The sequence below is a fragment of the Arachis ipaensis genome, chromosome B5, assembly GCF_059453495.1.
Source record: "Arachis ipaensis isolate K30076 ecotype BB chromosome B5, ASM5945349v1, whole genome shotgun sequence".
NCBI lineage: Eukaryota > Viridiplantae > Streptophyta > Magnoliopsida > Fabales > Fabaceae > Arachis > Arachis ipaensis.
In genome coordinates, this window is record NC_142440.1 from 20,672,927 (window position 1) to 20,683,731 (window position 10,805).

General features: G+C 45.4%; 1 pseudogene; it reads left to right on the forward strand.

Moving 5' to 3' along the window:
- The first annotated feature begins 5,408 nt into the window (after positions 1–5,408).
- LOC148563554 (uncharacterized) lies at positions 5,409–6,455 on the forward strand (annotated as a pseudogene).
- The last annotated feature ends 4,350 nt before the right edge of the window (positions 6,456–10,805 follow it).

The window sequence follows — 10,805 nt, forward strand, 5'->3', positions numbered from 1 at the left end:
ACACATGGTGGAATAGAACTAGGAAACTACGTCAACCGGCTAGGGATAGAATTTGGAATCAAAAAGAGTATCATCGGTTGAAAATAATCTTTTTCCATTTTTGTGGGCAATTTATCTGATGATATATCGAATAGGGAGCTTTTTCACCTATTCAGATGGACGGGAAGAATCAATGACATATATCTTGCTCGAAAGCAAAAAAGTGGCAACGTTTATCTGTTCGCTTTCGTACGATATACGACAAAAGAGGGGCCTTGAAAGCTATCTCGGAAATGAACCAAATGATCTTGAGAGGTAAGTTAATATCGGTAGGTGAGGCTAAGTACAAAAGGACAATAAGGGATACAGATCAAAGATTGCATGAAGAAGTAAATGCCAGGAAAGATGTAAGGGAAAGACAACTTCCATGTGGTAAACCGTGGCTGCTCCTAAAAAAGTTGAAGCTTTGAGGACGAATATGTTAGCTAAGGATCTATATGGGAATGAGTGGACAAAAAAGATAGAAGTGTCAGTAGCAAAAGAGAATATGACTTGGTTGCAGAGGAGTCTAGTCGGAGGTACGACAGAGCCTATCGATTTTAAATCTTCACAGATAGCAGTCACCAAGAACCTGCCACAAATTGTTCAAGTACGAGAACTAGGGGCATACAAAGTATTATTGACTTTTGACATGGTTATGAATGCAGAAGATGCCTTTACTTTTAAAATGAATAGTCTCTTACAATTCTTTCATAGTGTATGAAAATGGGAAGAGATGGAACGGAGTGAAACTAGAAGAGTTTGGTTAGAGTGTTATGGAATTTCGGTGCATACTTGGTCAGTAAATACGTTCAAAATTATAGGAGGACTATGGGGAGAAGTAGCCAGATGTGATGAATTGACGGAGTCATGCTTATCGTTCACTGTGGGACGTATTCTTATTGATACCTGTGTTTTAGATGTTATTAACGAATGGATACCTATCACCATCGGCACTAGTGGCTATGATGTCTTTGTAAAAAAGATTGGGTGGGAGATATATGGAACAGGGAGTCTGTCATATGAAGCAGGATCACATGATGCGGTTAAGGTTTTTGTCCCAGAAGAAAGGTGCATAAAGACGTCAGAAGTGGCTTGGGATCCGGCGGCTGAACTGATATTGACCAAGGGAGGGTTGGTTGTTGAAGAAAAGGGTAGAATAGTAAGTTCTTACATGTTTTTGAATGATTGGAATTTTGAGCAATCAAAACCAGTTCTTCAAAAAATGGTAACAACTAATCATGAATTAAAGAGGTTTAATGGTGAGGCTGATTTTGAGAGGAATGGTTGTAGTAATGATGTTGAATTAGAGAGGACGGTTACTAATGATTTAAATCATAGGGGATGTGAGCTTGAAGAGTTGATAAGTGGGGGCCATATTAAAACTAATGTGCTAGGAAAAAAACAAGGCTAATGAGAAGGTATCGTAGGGCCAAGGGTCATATGGGCCACAGATAGAAAAATATGTAGCTGGGCCAGTTCTAGAAGCACGGGTGGATAGAGCACATTGCAACGTGGTGGCAGGCAGCCTTCTGGGTCAAGGTCCTTCTTCACAAGGAATAAGCGTGCCTCTTGGAGAAGGGAACGGAGAAGAGCTTCAATCGTTAAAGGGACGACAGCGGGGAGTAGATCCTCTCCACTGGCAAAAAAATTGGATAGTGTCCAGTGTTTAATCACATTTTTCATTGCTCTCTCTCCTCTTTATTTTTGGTCCCACTTAGAGAATTAAAGGTGAGAGATCACACTTTATTTTCTCAAGTGTTAAAAAAACTAAAGAGGATCTATTTCCACCACAGCGTGCCCTATGTGAAGACGACGACGACGACTTTGACGGAGACGAAGGGAGTATCGAGGTCGGATGTGCTCAGGTGGAAATTGTGGATCCCCAAGTCACATGCGCCGTTCCTTGCGGTGATGATGGCCAGAGCTTGATTGGTGGTAGAGAGGCTATGATTGTGGACACTGCAGTGGAGAATGCAAATTATGTAGTAGAGGAAACGCCAGATATCATGCTTGAAGGGGAAGAAAATCATGGAGCGCAGGTACTTCAATATGTCCGACGTGATAAGAACAACAGTAGAGTGGCGCGGGTTGAAGGATGCAGGCACAGGTACTGAAGCGGAGAACATGCGAGGGATTGATGATCGGAGTGTGGACGAGGAAGATAAGTTACAGGAAAATAAGAAAACATCGGATTTGGCAGTAGAGTCTGGTGCGGTTCTGTACGACGAAGATGACGATATTATGGCAATTTTACAAGTTCAAAATGAAGAAATTGCGCAAAAATGTAGGATGTCCAAACAAAAGGAAAAAGCAAGGAGGTGCAGGCTAAAAATCGTAATAAGGTGTGTAAAAATAGTTTTAAATGATTGTCAGTTATTGGTATATTAAGGGATTAGGAGGTGATGAAAAATTGAGTACAGTGAAAGAATTATGGAAATATTTAAATTAAACATGTTAGGTTTGATTGAAACTGAAGAAGGAAGTGGTATCAAAAATAGATGTACCACGTTTTTGGAAAAATGCTATGGTGGGATGGGAGTATATATAATTTATAGGTGTTTTTTGGAATTCACTATTAATGTGGGTTTAGATGATCTTCAGAGTCAATAATTGCTATAACGCGAGAGGTGGTTGTGTATTGATGGACTGTTGCCGAAACCTACTTAAGTGTGCTTTTTGCTTGGTATATGGTGTGCTTGTGCGAGGAGAGAAGTTGGTAACGTAGGTGGAGTTGAGTTATTTTGTTGAGCTGTGTCAGGTTTCATGTTATTTTGCGAGAGGCTTCAATGAAATAGGGCAAAGGGAGGAAATAAAAGGTTCGAACAGCTTACCTGCGTGTGGAAAACATTAAAAGTTGTTGTTTGGGTTCTTTGTGGTAACTTGAAATTTTTGACAGAAAAGAAATGAGAAGTTCTTTAAAAACAAAGAGTCAGGTGTTGATGAACTAAACAACTAATCTTTTTGAGTTATAAGGAGTGGTACGATGTCGACTCACTTAGTTGTTGATGATAATACTGGAGATAACAATGGGTTATTGAGAGCTAATGTGTTTATGTTCTTTATTTTTCTTTCTGTAGCGTCTATGTCTATGTCTGTCTGTTACTCCACCTTATTGTGTTGAGCATTTTTTGTTGTTAAAAAAAAAAGAAAAAAGTTGTTATAACTTACAAGAAGATCAGAAACAAGATGAGGCTGACTTAAGGGTCAGGTAGTATACCAAACGCGAGCTAAAAACAACGGTAATAGTTTCATAGATCAATATAGGTAAATAATTCTTTATTAACAGGTCCTATGATTTCCATATGGAATTGGGATAATTTACGGTCTCATTGTAGCAAATTGGAAAATGTTCGTTACCTGAGGGATCTCGGATGTTCAGCGAGTCGGGTAACGACGAGAGGGTGAGAGGGTGATGCCTTGGACTAACTTGGAGCGGGTGTAGGGGTGTAGGTTGAATGCTGGCGACGCCGGAGGTGGTGCGGACGAAGGGGGTGGCCACCTGCAAGGACACTCCGACGATCAAGTCAGTGTCCATACGAGGTGATAGCCAAATTAGGTAAGATGATATGTACTTCGGGGGGAGAGCTGACCTTTTCCCTTATACACTGTGCTGGGTGGGCCCATAGGTGACCTAGCCCACTAGCCAAGAAGCTTTTGTGAGCTGTCCTGGTCCACGTGGGGTAGCAGGTCGTTTCGGTTTTTTGGGTCGGGGCTTCGGGTGCTGCCCCGAGGGTACCGACTCGACCGGTCACTGGACGAGATGACTTGGGCCGCCCAGTTGGCGAGTCGGACGCGCTTTGGGTCGGGTGTTGGGAACCGACCCGTCGGGTTTTCCCTGTTGTGAGGGACGGTTCGGGCTTGGGTCGGAGGTGGGGGCTCCGACCCGTCGATCGGTCAGGCTGGACTCGTGGTGGTCCGTAACAGTGCCCCCAACGTGCTAGCCTTGAGGTTTGAAGCTCGTGGCTGGGAGCGTTTGTCCTACTCGCCGAGTCGGGATGTGTTCCTCTTAACGGGAGCTCGTGGATGGCTTTCGTGTTCCTTACGCGTGCCTGGTTCATTTCTTCGCTAGTGCTGTCTCCTTGGCTTCCGCGCTGGGCATTAAATGCCCATCATTTCATGATTTGAAATTCGCGTAAAATGGCGATTGTGCCCCTGCCTTTTAGCGCTCCTCCTCGATGGTTACGCTTTTTGCCCTCTTTTTATTTTTATAACTTCCTTATTACTCCATTCTTCTTTTCTTCTTCTTCTATTTTCTCATACTACTGTTGCTTCCATTCTCTTTTCTGCTTTCGCTACTGCTTCGATCTTCTCCCTATTTTTTGTCACTGTTTCAACCTTCGGACTATTTCTTTGACTTTTCCTGGTACGTTATGTTTATGGTTTTCCTTGCTTGCTTTCCCTTTGTGCATTTCTCTTTATGCATGCCTGGATTTTTGCTTGTTTTAGTTGTGTTTTCTTTTAGAAGGGGCGCCATTGGGTATTTTCTTAGCTTTTGCTTGGGTTCTGGGTTAGTATAAGGGTGCATAGAGGGTGGTTCAGCGAGTTTGTAGCTTGCTTTTCTTGTTTTTAGGGTTCCCGACCTCCCATGCTGACTAAGTGGTGCCCCCGTTGTAGGTATGGCCAAGCGTCCTGTGATTCCAAACATAGCTCAGCGGCCGCTAGCCGACTTCTTTGACCACTACGCCTAGGTTACTTCCGAGGTGAAGGATACCCCATCCAGGGTTACCCGAGAGAGCCTCCAAGAACTTCGCCAGGCTAGACTCTTGTGCGGAGGGGGTCCCGAGGAGGCATTCTATCAGGTCTACGTTCCTGCTGACCGGGAACGCGTATGCCATAAAAATTTAGTGTCTCCTCATGTGGTCGACTGGTTGTGGGTTTACAGGCCCATGTTTACTACTCTGGGAGTTCTCCTTCCATTTTCCCCCTTTGTGATGGGTTTGTTAAATCGGTGTGATGTTGCTCCATCACAGCTGCACCCGAATAGTTGGGCCGCTGTTCTCTGCTTTGAGATGGTCTGTGAGTACCTGGAGATCCCGGCCTCCGTGAATGTCTTCCTCTATCTCTTCTTCCTTACCAACCCTTCTCAGGAGGGGAAGACGAAAAAGGGGTATATGTCCTTCAGGGCTCAGCAAGGTCGTAGGATCTTTGGCCTCTTCGAGGACTCCTTTCATGGTTACAAGTCGACTTTCTTTAAAGTCATACTAGTTGAGGGCCATCAACCTTTTTGGCTCACTGCCGAAGGAGAGAGACGGATCCCGGCCTATTGGAGCTTTGGTGCGGGGTCTGATTACTTAATCAAAATATCCTATGATTGGTTGAGTTTGGAAGAGCGTAATATTGCTGACATCTTGTTGGCCATTTTTGGCGAGAAAAATATTAATCCTCATATGGTTATGGGGGATCGGGAGACCGGTTGGTCGTATGTTGGTGAGTTCTTTGTTTTCTTGTATTTTGCTTAGTGTTTCACTTTTCCGTTGCTCACATTTTGTTTTTGGTATGTAGTTTCCATGGCTGGTGGGAAGACTACTATGGCTGATCTGATGAACCTCATTCAAGGGAGTGATGAGGACTCCTCGGTGACTCCTTCGGCGGATCATGGTCAGGAGGTCGCTGGCGAGGTTAGTGGTCAGGTCGCTGGGGCTGACTAGGGACAAGTGGAGACAGCTGAGGTCCCTCCTGAGAACACTTCAGGGAACCCAGATGTTGAGGAGGAGGTCCCCTTTGAGGAGGAGGGTCTGGGGTCTGGTGATGATGACCTTCATATCGTTAGTAACCCAAAGAAGAGAAAGCGGGACTCGGGGAAGGCTCTTTCCGTTATGGAAAAGAACTTTGATGCTGGGGGTTTTATCGAGTCCCAATTGCTCCCCGGCACCGAGGAGTTTTTCCGGGATGCCGACCTCTCAGGCCAGGCAAGGTGGATCTATCGCAGCCTTCTCCGAGCTGCCACTATTGCCAAGAAGGTGGAGCCTGTCTTGGGAAATATTCATGCTTTGGAAGGGAAACTTCAGAACTCCCAGAAGGATCTGATGGATTCGAGATCTCGGGAGGGGTCTCTGAAGATAAAATTGACTGAGCAGGAGGAGAAGGCAGAGGAGGATGCCAAAGAGATTAACAGGCTGGTGGAGCGGGACCTTGCCCTGATGAAAGATTTAAATGCTTCTCGTGCTGAAACTGGTGCTGCTGAGCAGAAGGTTAAGGATTTGGAGGAGAAACTTGCTTTGGCAGAGGGCTCAGCTAAGGCTGCTCGTCAGGAGGTGTCTGCCTTGAAGAAAAAGAATAGGGAGATCGTGAAAGAGGCTTGGGAGGCCGTGAAGCTAACTGAGGAGGGGATTAAGGATCAAGTGGTTGTGTTAGCTCCCGACCTTGACCTTTCCCAAATTGGGGCATTCAAGACGGTTAAGGATGGGAAGATCGTGGATATCCATATGCCCTGAGTTCGATGGCTCGCTTTTCCTTCTTTCTTCTTTTTGTACTTGTCGCTTTTGTTTTTTGGGCCGTTTGTGGCGCCTTCAGTTGTAATGAATACTCATATTTTACTTTTAATTTAGGCCTTTAATGTTTTGTACTGGTATTCGCTTGCTCGGGCCGTCGTGGCTTTGCTTACTTTAATGTTTTGCTTATCCGGGCCGTCGTGGCCTTTTTGGTGTTTGGTTTACCGTTTTTATGGTATTTACCATTTTTGTTGCTTGTTGCTTTTAAGTTGCGCTTTTTAGGTTTGGGTCCCTTTGGTTCCCGGGGTGATCAGTCCCGGGTTTCCGTTAGGTCGGCCACTCGTCGTTTTGCCGTTTTCTTGTATTGGCGTATATCTTGCGAAAGACAAATTTACTGCATATGCATATATAGAACTTAAAACAAAGGAATGATGTAATCTATAATTAAAAGATGGAAGTGGAAAAAGAAATGGAAAGGAAACTAAAGTGTTGAGGGAGCGGGGTCGTTAGGTCGTGTGGTCGCTTCTTCTTATGAGTAGAACCTTTTTAGGTTTGCCATGTTCCATGTCCTCGGCACCTCGCTTCCATCCAACCTCTCTAGCTTGTAGGCGCCCTTGCCGAGGACTTCTCTTACCCTGTAAGGTCCTTCCCAGTTCGCGGCCAACTTGCCTTCTCCCGGGGTTGGCGGTCCTATGTCGTTGCGTCGTAAGACCAGGTCGCCTTCCCCAAGGCTTCTTTTTAGCACTTTATTGTTGTACCTTAGGGCTATCCTTTGCTTGATTGCTGTCTCTGTCAGATGTGCCATCTATCTTGTTTCGTCAACCAGGTCCTTCTCGATTGCCTCGTCTCATCCTCCAAGGAGTAACCTTGGACTCGGCTCCCCTATTTCGACTGGGATGATTGCGTCGACCCCGTATGTGAGTCGGAAGGGGGTTTCGCCAGTAGATGATTGAGGGGGAGGTTCTGTAAGACCATAAGACTGAGGCTAGCTCATCTGTCCATGAGCCCTTCTTCCCTTCAAGTCGTTTCTTTAGCCCTTTTAAGATAACTTTGTTGGCTGCTTCTACCTGGCCGTTGCTTTGGGGATACTCGAGTGAGGAGAACTTTTGCTTGATTCCTAGCCCTGAGAGGAATTCTTTGAACTTCTTGTCGGTGAACTGTGTCCCATTATCCGATATGATGGATTCTGGGATTCCGAATCTGGTAACTACTTGCCTCCACATGAACTTTTGACAATTTGCTGAAGATATGCTGGCTAGTGGTTCAGCTTCCACCCATTTGGTATAGTAGTCTATGGCTACTATTAAGTATTTCACTTGTCCTGGCCCGGGTGGGAATGGCCCTAAGAGGTCGACTTCCCATTGGGCGAAAGGTCGTGGAGCCATCATCAAACTGAGTTCTTCGGGTTGGGCTTTATGGAAGTTGGTGTTTTCTTGGCATTTTTTGCATTTTTTGACGAACTCCTGAGCGTCCGACATCATTATAGGCCAATAATATCCTTCCCGGACAATCTTTCTTGCTAACGACCTTCCCCCGATATGGTGGCCACAACACCCCTCATGCACTTCGCTTAGGACGTAGTCCATTTGTTTGGGGCGTAGGCACTTGAGTAGGGGTTGGTGGAGCCCTCGCTTGTATAACTACCCTTGTATGATCACATATTTGGGGGCTTCCCTCCTGGTGGCTTGTGCTTCTTTCTCGTTCTCGGGGGCTTCGTCGTGTTCCAAGTATCGGAGGATAGGGTCTATCGATGAGGGGGGGCTTGGCATTTGGGTTGTGCACAAGATGATTGCTGGTTAAGTTGCTAGCCCTTGGATTAGAGACCTGTTTCCCGTTCCGGGTTTAGTGCTCGCAAGCTTGGAGAGGAGGTCTGCTCGGGCGTTTCTTTCTCTAGGGACATGCTGGATCACGACTTCCTCAAAGCTTTTGCATAGCTCTTTTACCTTCTCTAGGTATTTTTGTAGTAGCGTATCCCTGGCATGGTAGCTGCCGTTTACCTGGGAGGTGACGACCTGGGAGTCGCTACTAACTTCTACCCTTGATGCTCCAACTTCTCTGGCTAGGATTAGTCCTCCTATCAGTGCTTCGTACTCTGCTTGGTTGTTGGAAACTGGGAAGTCGAACTTGATCGACTGTTCGTAAGCTACTCCTGCCGAGTTCTCGAGGATGATTCTGGCTCCTCCGAACGTTTGGTTGGATGCTCCGTCGACGTGGAGCTTCCACCGTGTGCTCAGTATATCGACTGTTTCCCCCGTGACTTCTACCAGAAAATCGGCCATTGCTTGGGCTTTAATTGCCTGCCTGGGTTCGTACTGCAAGTCATACTGAGACAGCTCTACTGCTCATGCCATCATTCTCCCCGCGAGGTCAGGTTTCTGGAGGACTTGTCGTATGACCTGGTCAGTTCTGAGGATTATTACGTGCCCTTGGAAGTATTGCTTTAGCCTTCTGGACGAGGTTAGTAGGGCATAAGCCAATTTTTTCAGCTTGGTGTACTTCAGCTCCGCTCATTGGAGTACCTTGCTGATGAAGTATATTGTGTGCTGAGTCTTGTCTTCTTCTCGGACAAGGACTGCTGCCATGGCTTGTGTGGTTACCGCCAGGTATAGGTACAGAGGTTCTCCTTCTCTGGGTTTACTGAGCACGGGAGGTTCCGAGAGTATCTTTTTAAAATGGCTGAATGCCTCTTCACACGCCGATGTCCACTCGAAGGCGATCCCTTTCTTCATTAGATTGAACAATGGGATGGCCTTTTCCGCCGAGGCTCCGAGGAATCGGGACAAAGCCGTAATTTTCCCGGTGAGTTGTTGCACGTCTTTGACGCATCCTGGGCTTGTCATCTTGAGGACGGCTTCGCACTTGTCTGGGTTGGCCTCTACCCCTCTTTGCGTTATCATGAAGCCTAGGAATTTCCCTGTTTCCATGGCAAATGCGCATTTGAGTGGGTTGAGCCTCATCTTGAATTTCCTTATTGCCTTGAAGATAGCTTGGAGGTCGTCTATAAGGCTGTTTGGTTCTGCTATTTTCACCAGGATGTCGTCGACGTAAACTTCTACCGTTTTGCCGATGAGGTCATGGAAGACCTTGCTCATTAGCCTTTGGTAGGTGGTTCCTGCGTTCTTTAGTCCGAATGGCATTACCTTGTAGCAGTAGGTGCCTCCTGGCGTTATGAACGCCGTTTTGTCTTCATCAGGTCGGTGCATCGGAATCTGGTTATAGCCGGAGTACGCGTCCATGAAGTTGAGGAAGCGATATCCTGCTGCCGAATCCACTGATAAACTCCTATTTTACAATTCATCTTGTGCTCAATTAAGTATTTTTTTATCAATTCTTCACCCACTTATTCATATGAATTGCATGGTTTTACTATTCCTTCCTTATTTTATGATATATGTGAAAACATGTTTCCTATGCCTTAAAAATAATTATTTTAATTATCCTTTATTACCATTCGATGTCGTGATCTGTGTGTTAAGTATTTTCAGGCTTCATAGGGCAGGAATGGCTTAGAGGACAGAAAGGAAACATACAAAAAATGGAAGGAAAGCACAAAAAATGGAGTTTTGAAGAAAAAGGCAGCGACGCACACGCGTGGACGACGCGGACGTGTGCCTAGCGCGAAATGGCAGTGACGCGTACGCGTGGACGACGCGGACGCATGCCTAGAACAGAGCATAAACGATGCGAATGCGTGACTGACGCGTACGCGTGACAAGGAAAAACTCCAAATGACGCGAACGCGTGACCCACGCGCACGCGTGACGGACGCCACTTGCAGAAAATTGCAGAAGTCGCCCCCAGCGATTTCTGGACCCTTTTTCGGCCCAAATCCAAGCCCAGAAACACAGAATAGAAGCCAGAAAATGGGGGAATCAAGGGAGAAGGGGGAGAGACAACATTAATAATTCACAATTTTAAGTTTTAGATGTAGTTCTCTAGAGAGAGAGGCTCTCTCCTCTCTCTTAGGATTTAGGATTTCTATTAATTTTAGGATTGTCTCTTTATTCCAGGTTCAATATTCCTTTACTTTATGTTCTCTTCTACTTTTATTCATTGAATTACTTTAGTTGTTTATTTCGCCAAATTGGTTTATGGATTCTTATGTTTAATTTGATTCAATACAATTCGAGGTATTTCAGATTTAAGATTGTTTCCTTCTATTTATGATATAAGTAACCTAGATTTTTCCCTTTTGGCTGTGGTTGAGTAATTGGTGACACTTGAGTTGTCAAATACAGCTGTTGATTGAAAATTAGAATTTGCTGATTAATTTAGATCCCTCTAAAGCTAGTCTTTCCACAGGAGTTGACTAGGACATGAGGATCAAATTGATTGGTCCACTTAACTTTCCTT